This window comes from Pelodiscus sinensis, chromosome 21, assembly GCF_052426305.1.
Source record: "Pelodiscus sinensis isolate ZL-2025 chromosome 21, ASM5242630v1, whole genome shotgun sequence".
Lineage (NCBI taxonomy): Eukaryota > Metazoa > Chordata > Testudines > Trionychidae > Pelodiscus > Pelodiscus sinensis.
In genome coordinates, this window is record NC_143072.1 from 14,683,732 (window position 1) to 14,705,103 (window position 21,372).

The 21,372-nt window shown below is 46.4% G+C and overlaps 1 long non-coding RNA gene across 2 annotated transcripts in view; it reads right to left on the bottom strand.

Moving 5' to 3' along the window:
- Window positions 1-2,826: 2,826 nt before the first annotated feature.
- Window positions 2,827-21,372, bottom strand: part of LOC142819266 (uncharacterized) — a 48,590-nt gene continuing 30,044 nt past the window's right edge. For both annotated transcript variants that reach the window (XR_016347680.1, XR_012897094.2), the window contains exon 2: window positions 2,827-4,055. This is a non-coding gene — a long non-coding RNA (uncharacterized LOC142819266). The remainder of the gene's footprint in view (window positions 4,056-21,372) is intronic.

Sequence of the window (21,372 nt, forward strand, 5' to 3'; positions counted from 1 at the left end):
ATGGGGCAGTCAGGTCTATTTAAAAAAAAAATCAAAACATCAGCTGCTCCCATGTTTTGCTTTGCATTTGTTAAAGAGATGAGGCCATATTGCTTGTAACTCCAGATGCCTTTCCTTTTTTCTGTGGAAAGTAATGGTGTAGAACTGCTTGAATCATTACTGTTAGCTGATGTACAAATCATTAGCTTCTGGCAATCTTTCTACCCAAGTTCTGTTCTCAATATTGCCGCTAAGCAGTTCCGTATGCTTCTTTTATTTAAAAGAGAAACAAGAAAATGTAGATGCTGTTCATTTTGATCACCAATAAACACTCAGATAATTAATATAAAAATGTCACTTAATTCTCAGTTGGTCATGTTTCCTTTGGTATACTGCTGTTATATGACTGATGGTTTACATACGAAACCTCAATTCCACTTAAAGCCTCTGGAATTCATCTGCATCTCTTCCTTCCAAAGAGCGAATACATTTCTATTGTAGAAAAACCCACCACTTATTTCTCTAGCATATAGATTTGTATCATATTGCTTCAAAACCTCTGTGTTGGTTTGCAAAGTGGAAACATCCAGCCAGCTGGTCTGGGCACAACTTAGACATGGCTAATATACTGCCCTGCCGTATATTAGCAGTGTGGTCTAGGGGAGAGGACCACGGATTGTGTTCCTGGTTCTGCTACATGAGATTGAGCAAGTCAGTTTACATCTTTATTTTCCCCCTCACTCTGTCTGCCTTAGGACATGACTACACTTAAAAAAAACCAAAACACCCTGCAGTAGCAAGTCCCCGGTCTGGGTCAGTGACTTGGTTTTGCAGTACTTGCCTAAAAATAAAAACATAGCTGTTCCTGTTTCAGCTGAAGTGTAGTTTCTAAGACTCTTCTGCACTGTCAGGTTTCAGAATCAGGCTCCAGCTCAAGTAGCAATGACTACCGCTGCTATTTTTAGTCCCATGGCATGAGCCACAATCAGGTGACCTGAGGTATGAGACTCACTTCCATGGGGTCTTTATTTCCCCTAGTGTAGGTGTATCCTTAGGCTAGGTCTACACTTACCCAAAGATTAAGGCTTTGGAGATTGATCTTCTGGGGCTTGATTTAGTAGGTCTAGTAAGAACCCACTAAATCAACTGCTGATGGTACCCCTGTCGACCCTAGTACTTAATGGGGTCATGAGGAATATGGGAAGTTGATGGGAGAATTTCTCCTGTCAACCTCCTGCAGTGAATAATATAAAATAGTAATAGAGATGTAGCTGTGTTAAGTCTGATCTTGCTGAAACAAAAGACAGGACTATTCAGCACTTTAAAGACTAACAAGATGGTTTATTAGGTGATGAGCTTTTGTGGGCCAGACCCATTTCCTCAGATCAAATTGTGGAAGAAAATTGGCATGACCATATATACCAAAGGGATACAATCAAAAAAAAGTGAACACATAAAATAGACAAATCAGATTTTAGAACAGAGGGGGGATGAAGGGGGGAGGTTAATGTCTATGATATAGTGATATTAGAGGTGATAATTGCATTCAACTTAAGATATATTGACTCCAATTATGCTATTCTCATAGCCGGAGTTGCATATTTTAGGTTGACTTTCTCACAGAGTGTAGACCTGGCCTGAGATAGTAAGCAATTTTGGGAACAGGGACTCAAGTATTGGTATGTTGCTTAGCACAATGGGATGCTAGTCTCAATTATGGACTCCAGATGCTATTATCATGCTGATAATGATTAATATAATTAAGTCAGAGGGCCTGGGTGAACAACAAACGAGCCTTTATCTTTTACACTTACATTTAAGTGAAAATAAGGCAAACCTCAAATATTTATATAACTAGGTCTAATTTGAACTACATTCTTATAGAAGTTTTCACATTTTCAATAATTAAATTGTTTTTGACCCAAATGTTTCAGTTTTTAGCTGAAAATTTTAGCCCCCCCCCCCAATTTTTTCCACAGAAAGCTGACAAGTGTGTCATGAAAAAAATATTTTGTTAAAAACCCAAATTTCACACAAAATCAGTTTCAGAGGATATTTCCCAACTAGTCCTAATAGAGACTTCCTTCCTGAAGGGCTGCTCAGGACTTAACAACCCATTGGCCGTATCAGAGTCTCCTTTTTGCCCATTTTGTCTGCTGCAGTATATCTGGACTCCTGAGGATTCCTTTGGTGAGTGGGGGACTCAGTGCCAGTCTATACCTATCAATCCCCGGCTTAGGAAACGTGGGAGGTGAAAAAGAGGGAATGGTTGAGGAACTACAGGATCTGCCCAATTTTTGGACCTTTAGGAGCTGTTACAACTTGGCACAATCTTGAGTAGCTATGAGACTTGGTACCCATCAGCCTCTGAGGTAGGCATCTAACAGCATAAAACAAAATATGACACACAACATGACAAAACAGTGTAGTGTGTACAGTCTGAAAATCCAAGATGAAAACAGAGGTAAAAATGTAAAAATAGCAACAAATAGTTCTGCTGCACTGTAGAGACTATTTGTTGCTTTTTAAAGTTTTTTCAGTTATAGTCTAATATGCCTACTCCTCTGAGACTTTTAAACATCAGAGGTAGATGTTTTCAGGAGCATTATGGATAAAAGCCAGATTATTAAACCAACTAAATGCATCATTGCATACTCAATTTGTACATGTCATTCCATCACTCCAGCATGCAGATGGATAATTAGGCTAATTTGCATGTGCAATTACCTGATTTGGGCAAGCAATAACTGCATACATCAGGCACTCAACAGTAGGGTCATTTTACATTTGCAGAGGGGTTCCTACCTTGTTTAAAGAGCTGTACTACATTATTTAGGCTGTATGAAGAAACTAAAAGGGGACTTAAGCATGCTTTTGTATAAGCAGGGATCGACAATCCGCTGAATCTACTCGCCCATGGTGAGTAGATTTCAGCCAGATGCACTGCGAGCCCCATTCACCGGCACTTCGTGCATGTGCAGTGCCAGTCTTGCGCATGCGCAGTATGGGGCTGGCGAGTGGCTCTAGCCAGGGCTTGTCTAGCCCTGTGTATAAGGGTGTGTCTACACTGCACTGTTTTTCCGGAAAAACAGCCATTATTCCGAAAAAACAATACTAGTGTCCATACTGCAATTGCTGGAGTTGCGGAAGATATGGGCATCACCATGCACCTTCCCCGACCAGCCTACGAAGATGTTCGTAAACTGGCCATGGTGGTCAACCACTGCCTACAGGACCATCGAGAATACCAGGGAGGGAGAGGAATTATTTAAGTTTAATACTAATGTGGACACAAGAACAAATGGACGTAAGCTAGCTAGTAGGAAGTTTAGACTTGAGATTAGACGAAGGTTTCTAACCATTAGAGGAGTGAGGTTCTGGAACGGCCTTCCAAGGGAAGTAGTGGGGGCAAAAGATCTATCTGGTTTCAAGATTAAACTAGATGGGTTTATGAAGGGGGTGGTTTGATGAGATAACATGATCTTGGTAACTAATTGACCATTCATTATCAGTGGGAAATAGATCAATGGAGGGATGATAGGAGTTACTATAGAGAACTTTCTGGGTGTCTGGCTGATGAGTCTTTCCCACATGCTCAGGGTTTAGCTGATTGCCATATTTGGGGTCAGGAAGGAATTTTCCTCCAGGGTAGATCGGCAGAGGTCCTGGATGGTTTTTCGCCTTCCTCTGTAGCATGGGGTACAGATCACAGCTGGAGGATTCTCTGCATCTTGCGGTCTTCAAAGTATTTGAAGGCTTCAATATCTGAGATATAGGTGAGAGGATTATTCTAGGAGGGGTGGGTGAGATTTTGTGGCCTGCACTGTGCAGGGGGTCATACTAGATGATCATAATGGTCCCTTCAGACCTTAAAGTCTATGAGTCTATGAGAAGTATCCCTTCCAGTTGTTGTACTGTGCTGCTTGGTGGTCGGGGGTCCAGATGGGGATGTATGTGCCATCAATAGCTCCCCCGCAGTTGGGGAAGCCCAGGGTGGCAAATCTGGCAACAATAGGGTCCAGGGCACTCAGGCAAATGACCTTGTGCAGCAGGACGGTGTTAATGGCCCTCACCACCTGCAGAAGGAGACAAACAAAGAAACAAAACAGAGAATCAAAAGGGGTGCCTGAGCCCTTGGGACGTCCGAGCCATGACCCTCTCTCCACAATAAGCACCCCAGGAGCCACTCCCTATGAAGTCTGCTCCCCCCACCACAGGGCTGTGAAGGTGGGACTGCCGAACCCCCCGGGGACGGGGCTTCCGGATAAACTTATTCTGAAAGAAGCTTGCAGGGTAGATGTACTCTAAGGCTGTGTCTAGACTGGCCAGTTTTTCCAGAAAATCAGCGGCTTTTCCGGAAAAACTTGCCAGCTGTCTACACTGGCCGCTTGAATTTCCGCAAAAGCACTGACTTCCTACTGTAAGAAATCAGTGCTTCTTGCGGAAATACTATTCTGCTCCCATTCAGGCAAAAGTCCCTTTTGCGCAAAAGGGCCAGTGTAGACAGTTCAGATTTATTTTCCGCAAAAAAGCCCCGATCACGAAAATGGTGATCGGGGCTTTTTTGCGGAAAAGTGCGTCTAGATTGGCACGGAAGCTTTTCCGCAAAAAGTGCTTTTGCAGAAAAGCATCCGTGCCAATCTAGACACTCTGGGTATGTCTACACTACAACGTTAATTCGAACTAACTTAGTTCGAATTAGTTAATTCGAACTAAGCTAATTCGAACTAACGCGTCTAGAACTAAAAACTAGTTCGAATTAGCGTTTTGCTAATTCGAACTAGCGCGTCCACACTGATTGGACGCAGGGGGGCATTTAAGGGCAGCTGAAACCGGTTCTGGCAGGGCATCAGGTCAGCAGTTGCTTTGTGTGGCTGCTGTCTGAGGCTATCTGAGGCTTGTGCTTAAAGGGACCCCCCTGGATAGCCGGTTCTCAGCTTTTCCTGCTTGCTTGCCAACCTCGCCGAGGGACAGCAAAGCGTCGGTCTCTGTGCCCGTCTGTGTCGGTGCTTCCCTTCGGGGGGGGGGGGGGGGGCTGCCGCAGGTGGCAACATGGAGCCACGGCTCGCCCTGCACCTTCTGGTGCACGTTCTGGACTTGCTGCTGCAAGCCTGCCACCAATGGCTCGAGGCTGCCTGGCACCACCTGGGGAACGTCAGCCCCCTGCCTCTCCGCCTGGCCGCCCTGGGGGCCGTGGAGGAGCCGCGGTGGCGCCCCGGCACTGGCGTGCCCCGCCGCGTCTGGTGTCTGGACACCAGCAGCGACTGGTGGGACCGCATCGTCCTGGAGCGCTGGGACGACCGACAGTGGACCCAGAACTTTAGGATGAGGAGGGACACCTTCCTGGAGCTCTGCGAGTGGCTCGCCCCTGCCCTGCAAAGAAGGGACACTCGCATGAGACCCGCCATCCCCCTCCAGAAGCGGGTGGCCATCACCCTCTGGAAGCTCTCCACGCCGGACAGCTACCGATCCGTCGGGAACCAGTTCGGCGTGGGGAGATCCACCGTCGGAGCGGTGCTCATGCAGGTAAGGCGCTCGTCGGCCACCGAGCCGGGGGGGAAGGGGGGCTGCGAGGAGGGGATGGGCCGCCCCAGGGACAAAGGGGGGGGGGGCGGGAGGAGGCGAAAGCGCCCCACACCGGAGGGGTCGGGCTGTCCCGGCCGTACTACACGCCGCCAGGGGGGTTGCTTCCGGGAGTGGGGCGTGGGGCACTGCCAGGACACGCACGCTCCCAGCCACCCGGGCGCCCCACTGATTGGCGCTTTGCTGTGTCTCTCTCCGCAGGTGGTCAAGGCCATCAACCGGGTACTGCTCTGCAGGGTGGTCCGCCTCGCCGACCCGGATGCAGTCATCCGGGGATTCGGTGCCCTCGGCTTCCCCAACTGCGGGGGGGGCATCGACGGGACGCACATCCCCATCCGTGCCCCGGAACACCAGGCGTCCCGTTACGTGAACCGCAAGGGGTACTTCTCCGTCATCCTGCAGGCTGTGTGTGACCACCGGGGACAGTTCACGGACATAAATGTGGGCTGGTCCGGCAAAGCACACGACGCCCGGGTGTACCGCAACTCCTCCATGTGCCAGCGGCTGCAGGACGGGACCTTCTTCCCCGACCGCCACATCAGGGTCGGGGAAGTGGACATGCCCATCTGCCTGGTGGGGGATGCCGCCTACCCACTGCAGCCCTGGCTCATGAAGCCCTACACGGGGCACCTCAATCCCTCCCGCCAGGCCTTCAATGCCAGGCTGACCAGGGCCCGCATCATGGTGGAGGGGGCCTTCGGACGACTGAAAGCCCGCTTTCGATGCCTCCTCACCCGTCTGGACCTGGCCGAGCACAACATCCCTCCCGTGGTGGCGGCATGTTGTGTGCTCCACAATTTGTGTGAGCGGAAGGGGGAGGCTTTCCTGCCAGCCTGGATGGCTGAGGCTGACCGCATGGCTGGACACTACGGTCAGCCCCGCACCGCCGCCGTCCGGGAAGCCCAGCGGGGGGCCGTCCGGATCAGGGAAGCCCTGCGGGAGAGCTTCCAGGTGGAGAAGGAGGAGGACTGACCTCTCCCTTGCATGCCCCACTGGGGCCTTCTTCCACCCTCCCCCCCCTCCTTCCCCTTTCCCCTCCCTACCTACTGTCAAATAAAGACACCTGTTTTTCAAACAAAAACGTCTGTTTATTTCACAGAACTGGAGTGGGGGGGAGGGAGGAATGAAGGTGGGAGAAGGGAGGGGGAAACCTGGGACGAGGGAGCTGGAAGGGGAGGGGAGGGGAGGGAAGGGAGGAAGGGAAAGGAAAGCTCAGGGGTGGGAGTCCGGCTGCCTCTCCCATCTCGCCACACTGCGGGTCCGGGGGCGTTGGTGGGGAATGGTTGTGGAGGGTGGGGCAGGAGGGACGGGGGGTGTGGAGGAAGCAGGAGCAGAAGCAGGAGCGGAAGCAGGAGGAGCAGGGGGAGCAAGAGGGGGAGCAGGGGGAGGAGGAAATGGGAAGCGGTCCAGCAGGCTCTGAAGGTGGCCTCGCAGAGCATGGCCCTGCTCCTCCAGGGCCTCCAGACTCCTCCGGCGCAGCCTGAGGTCCTCCTGGACCCAGTGGTCCTGGACACGGAGCTGTCGATCCAGGAACTGGAGGTGCCGCCTCTGGTAGTCCTCCTGGTTCCTGGCTGTCCTGCTTGCCCGGGCGCAGGCGGCTGCTGCAGGTGGGGTGGTGCGCCCTGCAGGCCCAGGTGCTGCAGCTGTGGTGCAAGAAGACCAGCGGTCAATTACCCCAGGGGCTCAGGTGTGTGAAACCCAGCTCCCCTCTGCAAGGCCAGGGCCCCTGCAGGATCCCCAGCTGCTGCTCCGTGGTGGGCAAGGCCCAGGCGCACGGTCCCGGGGCTCCCTCTCGCCCCAGCCCCCCGTACACATAAGGGGAACACGAGGGTACTCACAGGTGGACGCCTCCCCGGCCTCAGACGATGCAGGCGAGCGGCTCTGTGGCGTGCCTCGGAGGTCCCGGGTCCTGGGCAGGCTGGCGGCAGGCTCCTGGCTCTCAGAGCCCTCTTCCTCCTCCTCTGTGTCCAGGAGCAGTCCCTCTGCCCCAGGGTCAATCACGTCCCGGGGGGCAGGGACGGCATGAGGCCCCAGGATGTGGTCCAGGGCGTGGAAGTGGGGGCAGGCCTCCGGGTCGGCCCCTGGCAGGCAGGCCCGGGAGTAGGACTGCCGCAAGTCCTTAATTTTGCAGCGCACCTGCTCCCGGCTGCGCTGGTGGCCCCTGGCGGCCAGGCTGGCAGCCATGCGTCCGTAGACGGCCGCGTTCCAGTGGCTAGTGTGGAGATCGTGGACATTGGAGGCTTCCCCCCAAACCTCGATGAGGTCCACGATCTCCGCACTAGACCAGGCGGGCGCCCGCCTTTTGCGCCCCCGGGCAGGCTCCTGGGAGCCGCCAGGCTGGTCCTGGGGAGCAGTGGAGAGCTGGGAGCCCTCGGATGGCTGGCTCATCCTGTGGCAGGTGCAGGCTGTGCAGGCACGGGTGCTGGCAGCCTTGCAACTGGCACAAAGTGAGTAGCCAGCCCGTGGCCCTTTAAGGGCTCCGGGGCCGGGAGGGGGGCAATAGAGTTTCCCTGGTGTTGGCCAGAGTGGCCACCAGGGAAACCTGGGAAGCCTTAGCCTTCCACTAGTTCGCATTAAGGGTCTACACAGCCCTTAATTAGAACTAGCTAGTTCGAACTAGGCGTTAGTCCTCGTAAAATGAGGTTTACCTAGTTCGAACTAACGGAGCGCTAATGTAGCGCCTAGGAAAGTTAGTTCGAACTAACGTCTGTTAGTTCGAACTAACTTTTCAGTGTAGACATACCCTCTGTTCCGAAAATGCTTTTAACAGAAAACTTTTCCGTTAAAAGCATTTGCAGAAAATCATGCCAGGCTAGACGTAGCCTAAGAGTTATTGATACAAAATAGGGTGCTCAAAATTAAAAAATTCAGATTGCTAGAGTCTCAGTGCTGAACTCATCTTCTACCACAAGCCAATGTTTTTGTTCTGAGAGCCATTATCATCTGCATGACCTGGTCACTTGACCAAAAAGTTCTTTTCTTCAATCTTTAAACAAACACCAAGCTAGTGGCGCAAGCTCCTGGAAAAAGCAGCCTTTCTGGAATGCAGGTTGCACCTCCCAAATCCAGGACTTTCTGGTGCTGGACTACGAATGTTTCCAGACCTGATAGCCCCAGGCCAGAAGCCTAGTTACAGGAGATCCTGCAGTAGCAGGGATGGGGCCAGTGTCTGGCAGCCTGGCTGGAGCTGGAGTGGAGCAAAAGGCCATGGCCTGGCAGCTCAGCCAGAGCCTGAACTGGGCAGCGGCAGTGGGTCCAGAGCCAGCGTCCTGCAGCCTGGCTGGGGACAGAGCCGGCTGGCAGCAGCAGAGTCAGGGCCATCTGGCAGCCCAGTCGGGCTGGGAGGCTGGCCAGGGATAGAGGTAGTGGGGACCAGCTGGGGCTGAAGTAGAGCCAGTAGCAGGAAGGTGAGGTGGTCTGGGACGGGGCGGTGGCAGGGGACTTCTCATGTCCAACAAATTCACTAGCTCGGGACTGGTGAGGTCCCAAGGGTGCCAGACCTTATAGTAAAAAGCCGACCTCTGCAACAGTTAAGAAATCCTAATAACTAAATAGCACTGGAATTACCCATGCCGCAGCAATCTACCTACAATGAATAGGATTTCGGAGTGAAAGCCTAGCTGTGCTGCTGGGGGAAATCACACAAAGGGAGTATCAGCAGAGAAGAACTGATGTTATTTTTTGACAATGTTCTGATCTTTAATCTGGGCAAAAACAATATTAATATAAAATTTCACTGTTTTATTGCACTAAAAGCCTTACTTGCAGTCAAGTGTGCTCTAAATGGTCATTTCAAAAGCTATGCAATTTCCTCTGCTTTTTTCCTCTGGTTCTTAGAATTCCCCAAGCCTCAGTGAGCCGAGTTTTTCTTTCCTTATAACCTAACTATAGTCGGTGAGGTATTTTGCATTTCAGCTTTCTGTCATTCTGAGATACCAGTGAGGAAACTTCAATTTCAGTGAGTCACAGACATGCCTATATTAGGGACTAAAGACTTCTGTTTCTCTTATTTATCCCCGTCTTAACTGAGACATCTTTCAGAAAGGGATTGAGTGTGATTGGGTACTGTTTTTTTTAGATTGTCTTGCATTTCAGCAATGTTTCTTATAAGCTGTATGCTTGTGCAGCCACTCAGGAGAGACTCAAATGTTGATTGGCAGAGTGCCCACAGAGTTCTTTGTTTCTTTGTGGGTGGTGCACATTTGCACGTTTCGGTGCATATACAATTATTCTGCACATGGAAGGGAAAAATCCACACATGGATGAAAAAGATTAGAGGGAACATTGATGTCAAGTAGCTCAATGTCTAGTCTAGTTAGATGGTTGCCTGCTAGACTAAAGATTTTATATCAGATATTCAGAAACTGTTTACATAAGCTGTTAGCAGAAGATCAGAGTGGATGAAACAAATGGTCCAAATCACCATGTTCTAATGAACTTTTATAAAATTCCCCCTTTAAAAAAAATTTTAAGTAGCCCCAGTACCTACAGTTTTCAGACACAATTTTTTTCTACCATTGCAACATATTTGTTTAAACAACTTCATCGTAGTTGGGTGGGTGATGAAATTTTTGGGTGTAAAAAGTACAATAATAATAAAGTGCTGTAAAACTTAAACAAAAATTCAGTTTTCTCCAAATTTCAGTTGTGTTGACGTACTTCTCTCAAGTACCCCAAGGGTACTTGCACCATTGGTTGAGAAACTCTGTTCTAGTGCCTTTGGAAAACAGATTGGTGGTGCATTAAATCCCATCCACCTGAAAATTTCTCAGTTAGGTGTGTTGACTGATCTTTCTTAAGATGCCAGCAGATGTTCACATCAGAGGGACTGAACAACTTTGAAGGATGGTGCACATGAATCCAAAATACGAAGACAAGGCGCAGACCTCTCAAGTGTTCTATTTCACCCATGTTATTTTGCCCAAAGGAAGAGATGACCTAGATTGACTCAAAAGAAGCTAAGGCTCAGAGGAGCTCTGTATTTCTAACTGTTTTTTATTAATTATTATTCCTGAACTATCCACCTATTAAAGAGTATGCCATAATGACTATATCAACATTAAGAATGTAAGATCCTGTTTAATCAGTTTAATGCAGTGGCCTCCAACCTTTTGGGGCTGCTGGGTGCCCGGGGACGGGGCAGCTCATGTGCCGTGTGGCCGGGAATGGGGCTGCGCATGCGCCGTGCGACCAGGGGCGGGGCCGCACATGCCCGTGGCTGGGGCGCAAGAATGGCTTGGGCTGGCTCTGGTCACTTGGCGGGCACACATAAATGCCCTGGCGGGCGCCAAGACACCCATGAGCACCGTTTGGGGGACCACTGGTTTAACAGGGTAACTGCTTAAATTAGGGTTGGGTAGCAGGGGAGGGGTACTGGCTGGGCTGGAGTGTCCCCCCCCCCCCACTGTGGGGAGGAGAGCTGCTCCGGCCAGGTTGGGCCCACCATGGGCAGGTGCTGCTCCAAGCCAAGCTCTAGTGAGACAGGCTGCTCTGGTCAGGCCAGGCCCTGATGCAGGTCAGGGTTGCTTGGGCTACGCTGGGCCCGTAGGTGGTGGGAGCTGCTCTGGCCCAGCCAGTCTGTTGGTTATCCTGTTAACCATTCACATCCCTAGTCTACACTGCAGTTAAAAACCTGTGGTTGGCCCTTGGGAGTCAACTTGAGCTCACAGTGCTGGGGCTGCAGGGCTGTTTAATTGCAAAGTAGGCTTCTTTGCTCTGGGACTTCGTCTCCCAGGGTACTAGTGTAAAATGCAATTAAACAGCTTCATGATTTGTCAGATGGGAGCCCCATGAGCCCTCATGTGGCAGACACAGGCCAGTCCTGGAGTCAAACTGCAGTGTAGACATAGCAAATGACAGTGACACTTGCTGTACGCTGACAAAGCTTCACACTCTCTCAAGAGCCTTCCTTTGTGCTTCTCACTTCTTAAGCTGATAAGGAACCATTGCATTCACAAGTATCTCTTATCTCCTTCTCTGTAGACAAGGTATGCCAGGGTATGCTCAGATGGGGTTAGGAAGATTGACAGAGGGTTGACAAGGCAGAGATAGGCTACCTGCTCTCCCCTGGCTTACACGCAATGGGTATGCCTACACTTGCGCCCTAGTTCGAACTAGGGATGCAAATGTAGGCATTCGGAATAGTCAATGAAGCGGGGATTTAAATATCCAGCACTTCATTAGCATGATCTTGCCAGCGCGTTACTCCAATTAACAGCTGTTTTGAAAGTGAAAGCGCGCACTGGGACCCGTTAGTTCGAACCAAAGCCTCCCCCCCCCCTTTTTTTTTTTTGAGTAGCAGCGTTAGGGGGTTTGGTTCGAACTAACGCATCCCGGCATGCACTTTCACTTGTGAAACAGCTGTTGATCGGAGTAACACACCGGCGAGATCATGCTAATGAAGCGTGGGATATTTAAATCTCTGCTTCGTTGACTATTTCGAATGCTTACATTGGCATCCCTAGTTCGAACTAGGGTGCAAGTATAGACATATCCAATGTGTTTGATGTTTCCACAGCCACTACAGAACTTCTTTTGATTTGCTCACTTGCATTTATGTCCCAATTATTCTCTCACATTGGCCTTAGAAGCCAGCAGAGAGTCACATTTTCTCCCCTGCCCCCAGAACCTACAGAAGTAGAAAATCATGCCACCTCTTTCTTTGGCTAATGTAGCTGAATCATAGAATCATAGAACTGGAAGGAACCTCAAGAGGTCATCAAGTCCAGTTCCCTGCACTCATGTCAGGACCAAGTACCATCAGAACCATCCCTGACTGATGACTGTCTAACATGCTCTTAAAAATCTCTAGTGATTACCTTAATCACACTGACAGTTAGGAAGTTTTCCTTAAGGTCTAACAATTTAAGCCCTTTGCTTCTTGTCCTATGTCAAGGCTGATTCCCCACTCCGGCACAATGAATGCAGATGTGGGGGCCTGCAAACATACCCCAAAACCTTATCTTTCCAGGCTGTGGTATAAAGCTTCCTCCCAAAATCTTAAAAACCTAGATTTTAGGGGATAAAAATCTGCTGCCACCACCCAAGAAATGGTGAGAAAACTAGGGAAGAGATCACGTGGGAAATATCAGCCCTAAAGTGAAACCAGGCCACAAAAATTAACCAATACCAGGTTAATAAAAAAGAAAGAACTTTTATTATCACCACAATACTCCTGTTACAAGCACAATGACTAGATGGAAAAGTCATCAATTAATATACACATGGGGGACTCCCATGGGCCAAAAACTTAGTTAAAAAGGAGAGGAAACACCATTTTTAAATGCATAGACATCAGATTCCCATTACCACACCATAAAACAATAAAACAGATTTATCTAAACTTTATTCTACTTACAGATAGAAAAGAGTCTTTTCTTGGAGAGACACATTTTGTCTGCCCCCCTCAGTATCTGGAGAGTAAACTGCTCAGGGAGAAAGGAGGGAAAACCGAAAAATTCCTTTGTCTGTTTGAAATTCCTATCTGCATTTCTATTGGCTGACTGCTACCTGGCTAGGTACAGTTAACCCCTTAGTCACCAGGCTGCTGGCTAACCCTCATGGTTATGACATCCTATCACAATAATTTTTCTCCTTCCTCCCTGTAACAATCTTTTAGCTATTTGAGAGCTGTTATGTCCCTTCTCAGCCCTCTTTTTTGAACTAAACAAGCTCAGTTCTTTCAATCTTCTCCCATAGGTCATGCTTTCTAGACCTTTTATCATTTTTGTTGCTCTTCTCTGGACCTTCTCCAGTTTGTTCACATCTTTCCTGACCTGTGGCATGCAGAACAATACTCCAGTTGAGGCCTAATTAGCGTGGAGTAGAATGGAAGAATTACTTCTTGTGTATTGCTACAAACACTCCTGTTACTACATCCCAGAATGATGTTTGAGTTTTTGCAACAGTGATACACTGACTGTTCACTTATATTTAGCTTGAGGTCTACTATGAGTAACCCCTAGATCCCTTTCAGCAGTTCTCCTTATGTAGTTATTTCCAATTTTGTATGTGTGCAATTGTTCCCTTCCTAAGTGGAGTACTATGCATTTGCCCTAATTGAATTTCATCCTATTTACCTCTTGTAATTTCTCTACTTTGCCTAGATCATTTTGAATTTTAATCCTATCCCCCAAAGCACTTGCAATCCCTCCCAGCTTAGTATCATCTGCAGATTTTATAAGCATGCTCTTTATACCATTATCAAATTCACTGATGAAGATATTGAACAGAACCAGATCCAGGACTGATCGCTGTGGAAATCCTCCAGCATTACGATGACCCATTGATACCCATTCTCTAAGGGTATGTCTAAACTGCAGAGCTTTTTCGGAAAAGAGGCCGTTTTACCAAAAAAAAATTCACTTAAATCCACACTGCAATCACGTTCTTTCAAAAAAAAAAAAAAAAAAAAAAAAAGAACAGAGAGGTTTACCTACATTGGTAAACCTCATTCTATGAGGAAGAAGCCTTTTTCCTAAAGAGTTCTTTTGCAAAATGGCATGTGTGGGCGGGGAAGAGGGAGTTCTTTCAGAAGAAGAAATAAGAGGAAAAAGCACAGGTGCCCTGGTGGCCACTCTATCCATAGTAATCACAGCTTAAATGCAAGATAGTGTCCATTCGGTGTGGACACTATCTTTCGAAAAAGCAGATAATTTTTTTGATGCACTTTGGCAGTGTAGATGCTCTCTTTCAGAATAAGTTTTTTCGGAAGATCTCTTCCGGAAAAGCATCTTCCAAAAGAAGCCTGCAATCTAGACATAGCCTAAGAAAAGTTATCTCACCAATTATGCACCCACCTTATAGTAGCCCCATCTAGGTTGCATTTCTCTAGCTTGTTAATGAATGGATGAGTATGCAGGTACAACTTATTCCCTGCTCATCTGTCATGAAGAAGGAGACAGAAAATAACAGGGTTATTCATCCGGTATCTGGCTACAAAACCCAGGGTAGGCCACATAAGGAGTTTGTATTCTCTTGAGAAGAGATCAAGTCACAATCTAATGGTTAGGAGGAATCTCCAATGATAGTTATAGCTATTTTACTTGATGAAGGAAATAAAGTTTGTTCAAAATGGACCAATAAGAAACAGCAACAACTTAATATTGAGAAATCATCATCTACCTACTAAACCTCTGAGACTAATGTAAATGATGTTGAAAATGACAGTTTCAACTAAAAGAGCTTGTCCAATATTTTCATATTTTATCAACAATATAAGTTCAGAGGACCTTTTCTCCTCTTGTTTTTATATATTTAAAACACGAATGAGTCAAGTTAATTTTCACCATTTTCATACATAGTGTATATATAAGTTCTCAATCCTGCTGGAAAGGTATAACAAGTGGGGTTCCGCAGAGGTCTGTTTTGGGACCAGCTCTGTTCAATATCTTCATCAATGATTTAGATATAGGCATAGAAAGTACGCTTATTAAGTTTGCAGATGATACCAACCTGGGAGGGATTGCAACTGCTTTGGAGGATAGGGTCATAATTCAAAATGATCTGGACAAATTGGAGAAATGGTCTGAGGTAAACAGGATGAAGTTTAATAAGGACAAATGCAAAGTGCTCCACTTAGGAAGGAACAATCAGTTTCATACATACAGAATGGGAAGCGGCTGTCTAGGAAGGAGTACGGCAGAAAAGGATCTAGGGGTTATAGTGGACCACAAGCTAAATATGAGTCAACAGTGTGATGCTGTTGCAAAAAAAGCAAACATGATTCTGGGATGCATTAACAGGTGTATTGTGAGCAAGACACGAGAAGTCATTCTTCCGTTCTACTCTGCGCTGGCTAGGCCTCAGTTGGAGTATCATGTCCAGTTCTGGGCTCCTCATTTCAAGAAAGATGTGGAGAAATTGGAGAGGGCCCAGAGAAAAGCAATGAGAATGATTAAAGGTCTAGAGAACATGACCTATGAAGGAAGGCTGAAAAAATTGGGTTTGTTTAGTTTAGAAAAGAGAAGATTGGGGGGGGGACATGATAACAGTTTTCAGATACAGGCAGTCCCCGGGTTACATGGATCCGACTTACATCGAATCCCTACTTACAAATGGGGTGAGGCAACCCCGCACTAGCTGCTTCCCCCCAGCAGACCAGGGAGACGCAAAGCTAGCGCCGCCCCCCCTCCCCCCCGCCAGCAGACCAGGGAGATGCGGAGCGGCTTTTCTCAGCAGACACCTCAGCTTGAGAATAAAGGACTGAGGGAAGTGAGGTGTGAGAGAATAAACTGAGCTCTGGAGAAATGTTTGGCTAGAGTTTCCCCTACAATATGTACCAGTTCCGACTTACATACAAATTCAACTTAAGAACAAACCTACAGTCCCTATCTTGTACGTAACCCGGGGACTTCCTGTATCTAAAAGGGTGTCAAAACTTGTTCATCTTGGCCTCTGAGGATAGAACAAGAAGTAATGGGCTTAAACTGCAGCAAGGGAGGTTTAGGTTGGACATTAGGAAAAAGTTCCTAACTGTTAGGGTGGTCAAACACTGGAATAAATTGTCCAGGGAGGTTGTGGAACCTCCATCTCTGGAGATATTTAAGAGTAGGTTAGATAAATGTCTATCAGGTATGGTCTAGGCCATACTTGGTCCTCCCATGAGGGTAGGGGACTGGACTCGATGACCTCTTGAGGTCTCTTCCAGTTCTAGTATTCTATGATTATATATAACCTCCCCCTTTTCTAATTTATCAAAACCTCCAGGTTTTGAAATGTGGCAAAATAGGATTTTTAACAGAAAAGGCTGCAAATGTTTTCTTGCAATTGAAACCTGATATGTGTAAATACCTCTCGTAACACATAAAAATGAATCCCATATTGAATATTTCATTGCAAGAGCAATAAACTACACTAAAAACTAATGTGGGACAAATACATTATTATTATTTAAGCATTTCTTTTTTTCGGCATAAACAGAAAAATATATATGAAGTGTGCAAATAAATTTGCCAGGGCATTAAAATGAAATGAATAATATCAAGTTGCTTGTCCTGCATGGAGATTTTTTGCATTAATATTGTGGGCAATATTAAAACATATATAATATGGCCAACAGAAGCATATAGTGAACAGATTTAATTCTTCAGAAGCCTGAGCTTTTATTCCTCTTCCCTAGCGAGAGCCTGAGCTTTTTATGCATCAAAATAAATGCCTGTTGAGAGGATTATCTCTGTGACCCACCCTCTGCTTTCGCTGTTCCTTATGTATTTAATTTTTAATAGTGTAGTGGAGTCATCACTGAACACTTTACACAGCTCCATGAAAAGGGACAAAGAAACGAGTTAAACTGAAGATGACAGACTTTTGTGTCGAACAGGACCGTAACAAGGGTGAGGAAAGTGAGGCACTTGCCTCGGAAGCATAGCTGAAGGGGTGCAATATTATAAACATGAGGGGGGGCAATTTTATATTCTTGCCTCGGGCGCAAAATTAGCTAGTTACGGCATTGGTGTCAAAGGTTGCACAAAACATCTCCACAGGAACTTTTACCTAAGGATGATTAGTTCCCCAAGGAATGACTGACTGCTTCTCAGCGCAGGCTACCTTTAGTACAATCTCACTAACTGCTGAAGCTGATTGGATGCTTGAATTTTTGTTCTGTGGGACATTCCAAAATTTCAGCAGAACAAACTTGAGAATCGGAATGAAAACAAAAATTAAAACATTGAAATTCGCTGTGGAGGGGCAATTCTGACATTTCATTAAAAAACCTGGAAATCATACTGTCTAATTTAAAAAAAAAATGTTTGAGGCTTTCTGAACTGCCCAGAGCTCTAGCAACCCATCAGTGGTGGAGATGGGCTATTTGGAAGGCCTGGGAGCTGGGTTTCCTAGGGCAAGCAGGCTGCCAAGGAGCCAAAAGTCAGGAAGCCTTAGAAACCCTGGTGGACTGACAAGGCATGAGGGAGCTGTGAACAATTTAATAGAAAAAACTAAAAAAATTTCAGCAATATTGAAATTTCAATGTTGCTGAAAGTCAGTTTTCTATTAAAATCATTCTAGCAGAAAATTTCTGACTAGCTCTACTCGTATTTTGCCAGTCTATATGTCCTACAATTTGCACATGTGTCTCTACATACATAATAATGGTGGTTTCTCCCTACAGCTCGATCTTACAAGGTGCTGAGCTGGTCAATCCCTGATTTCAACAAAGCACTTAAAGCACATGTTTAATCAGCACAACCAACAGTGTCTTTCATTTCAGTGGGGCTTCTTACAGAGCAAAGGGCAATTCATTATAAGGATAGCAAAATCTTGGCCAAGATGGAAGATGTAGGTGGGACAGAAAGCCATTTGTCTTCTCAGTGTCTCCAAGGCGGATTCTCAGTTGATTTAAATGGTCATGGTTCCATAAAATCCAATAGATCTGCTCTGTCTCCAAGACCCTGATTTTGCCTCCATTATTTACGCCGAGTAGCACCTTACATGGCAAACAGCCCTATTGGCATGGCCCCTGCATACAAAATAATAGAATCATAGGGTAGAAGAGACCTCAGGAGGTAACTGAGTCCAGCCTCCTGCCCAAAGCAAGATCAACCGAAATTAAATCATCCCAGCCAGGGCTTTGTCAAGCTGAGAGTTAGAAACCTCTAGGCATGGAGATTCCACCACCTCCCTACGTTAACCATTCTAGTACTTCACCATCCTCCTGGTGAAATAGTTTTTCCTAATATCCAACCTACATCACCCCTGCTGTAACTTGAGACCATTGTTCTTTGTTCTGCCATCCATTGCTACTGACAACAGCCTTTCTCCATCCTCTTTGGAACCTCCCTTCAGGAAGTTAAAGGCTGCTATCAAATCCCCTCTCACTCTTCTCTTCTGCATACTAAATAAGCCCAAGTCCCTCAGCCTATCCTCGTAGGTCATGTGCTCCAGCCTCCTAATCATTTTGGTTGCCCTCCACTGGACCCTCTCCAATGCATCCACATCCTTTCTGTAATGGGAGGGGGGGGGGGGGCGCAATACTCCAGAATTGGACACAATACTCCAAATGTGTCCTCACCAGTGCCAAATAAAGGAGAATAACCACCTCTCTAGATTGGCTGGAAATGTTCCTCTTAATGTACCCTAATATGTCATTAGCCTTCTTGGCTACAAGGGCACACTTTTGATTCATATCCAGCTTCTCATCCACTGTAATCCCCAGGTCCTTTTCTGCTGAACTGCTACCTAGCCAGTCGGTCCCCGGCCTGTAACAATGCTTGGGATTCTTCCATCCCAAGTGCAGGACTCTACACTTGTCCTTGTTGAACCTCATCAAATTTCTTTTGGCCCAATCCTATAATCTGTCTAGGTCATTCTGGACCCTATTCCTGCCCTTCAACGTATCTACCTCTCCTCTTAGCTTAACATCATCCGCAGACTTGTCATCCCATCCCTTTATCCAGTTAATTAATAAAGATGTTGAACAAAACCGTCCCTAGGTACGGTGAAGGGAGCTCACCAGCCAAGTGTGAGAGGAATGCATGGAATGCAAGCACTTTCCCCTCGCTCCCTTAGTATCCGGGGAACAGGATGAAAAACTAGCTGTGTCTTGGAGTACACATTTGCTGCCCCTCCTACATGCTCAAAATGTCGCCCTTGCTACAGACAACCCTCTAACCTCAAACAAATACTTTCCAGCAACCATACAGCACACCTCCATCATAATCATCCAGAAACTCATCCCTGCAATCAGCCTTGCTGCCAATTCTGTACAACACATCTATACAAGAGATAGCAACACTGGCCCCAAATACATCAGCCACCATATCAGAGGCTCATTTAACGGCACATCCACCAATATGATCTATGCCATCAAATGCCAGCAATGCCCCTCTGCCATGTATATTAGCCAAACTGGACAGTCTCTATGGGAAAGAATTAATGGACACAAATCAAATATCCCAAAAGGCAACACACAGAAACCTGTTGGTGAACATTTTAACTTGCCCAAGCACAATCCAAATACACAGGGAAGCCTTGAAACTTAAGTTCATTTACAGGTTTGGGACCCATCACATAGGTATGAACAAAGACATTACCTGGGTAGCACATTACCTTCCACATCCTAATGACTTAAAAAACAAACAGTGGATACTTAAGAACAATTTGCACCTTCTCTATCAGCTTCATGTGGCATGAACACTCTAATTGACTGTTTCTTTCCCCGTTTTCCCTTCTCCCCCATCCCATCAGCTATTTTTGGAACTAGACGTTTGGAACTGGACTTTTAACAACTCCCCATCTGAAGTGGGTTGTGTGCACAAAAGCTCATGATACCATCTACATGTTTTATTAGTCTTTAAGGTGCTGGTAGACAATTCGTTGTTTAAGTTTTCCCAGTTACAGACTAACATGGCTACTCCTCTAAAGCCCTGTTAATATTACTGAAACTTCTCAAGGAGTAAAGTAATACTCCACATAAGTATTATAAAGGTGGAAAACTGGATCCTGAACAGAACTGGGTGAGAATTTTTTCCCCAGGAAAAATGTCAAGATTTCAGATTTCCCTCTACCCTCTCATCCCCCTATTCTTCACTGGGACAGTCAAAAATATTAACATTTTCACAAAGTCAAAACAAAAAAAAATATTAGTTCAGGTCAATGAGAACATTTTGTTGCCATTTCAGCCATTGTTTTGGTTAATGATACCATGATTAGCTTAACATCTCACAATAAAAATCATTTTGAATTTGATAACTGAACTTTTTGTTTCAGAAATATCAAAATGAAATGTTTCGACAGTTTCAAAACTTTATTTTCAAAAAAAATTGCAAGTCAAAAGATTTGTTGAAACTGCTCCTTTACAGTGAAAAGTTTGAGGGTTGACGAGTTGACATATTTTGATGAAAAAATTTGTTAGCTTTTGTTCCAAATGATGAGTGCAACTAGCTGACAAGTTACAGAAGATAGATTTCCCTAACCAAATTGCTTTCTTGCCACCCTATGCAAGCAACTGTATCGTCAACATTAAGGTTCATATAGGCCTCATGACTACATTTGTTCCTAGATGTGTGGGGGAAGATTCTTTGTTCACATAAGTGGTCACTGCTCCATTAGCTTTAAGAGAGCTATAACAGATCACCTCAGCTCACAGTCCACCCCACATAGAGAAAGTTTATATACTATGTATTTTTAAAAGGTTCCCGCACAGCTCTGTGTCCTCCTCAAAAAGGTCATGTGAAAAGCATATTAAATTCAGGGCAAAGCCTGCTGGTAAGTGCAGATGGATGTCAAAGGAAAAGTACATCTTCTAAAAGCCATGGAGATAGATGCTGGCATGAGTCAAGCAGAGTAAAAGAAACTGAGGATCCCTGACAGTAGTACTCCAGAAAAGACTGAAGAGGAAAAAACCCAGATAATAACAGCGACATCATTAATAGATGGTAACAGAGTGGTTCATGCTTCAAACATACTTTTCATTTATTCTTAGTAAACAATTTCATGTTAAAATACCTGGCTATGTCTACACTGGCAGATTCTTGCGCAAGAACAGAGTTGGAAAACAGGGCTTCTTCTGGAAGAGTTATTCCTCTCCCCACGAGGAATAAGCCCTCTTGCGCAAGAGCTCTTGTGGAAGAGGGCAGTGTAGACAGGCAACATGAATTTCTTGCGCAAGAAAGCCCTATGGCTAAAATGGCCATCAGAGCTTTCTTGCACAAGACAGCATCCACACTGCCATGGACGCTCTTGTGCAAAAGCACATGGCAGTGTAGATGAGCTCTTGTGGAAGACTTTTTGTGCAAGTACTCTTCTGCAAAACAGTTCTTGCACAAGAAGCCACCAGTGTAGACGTAGTCCCTGTGTACAAGAAACGATGGC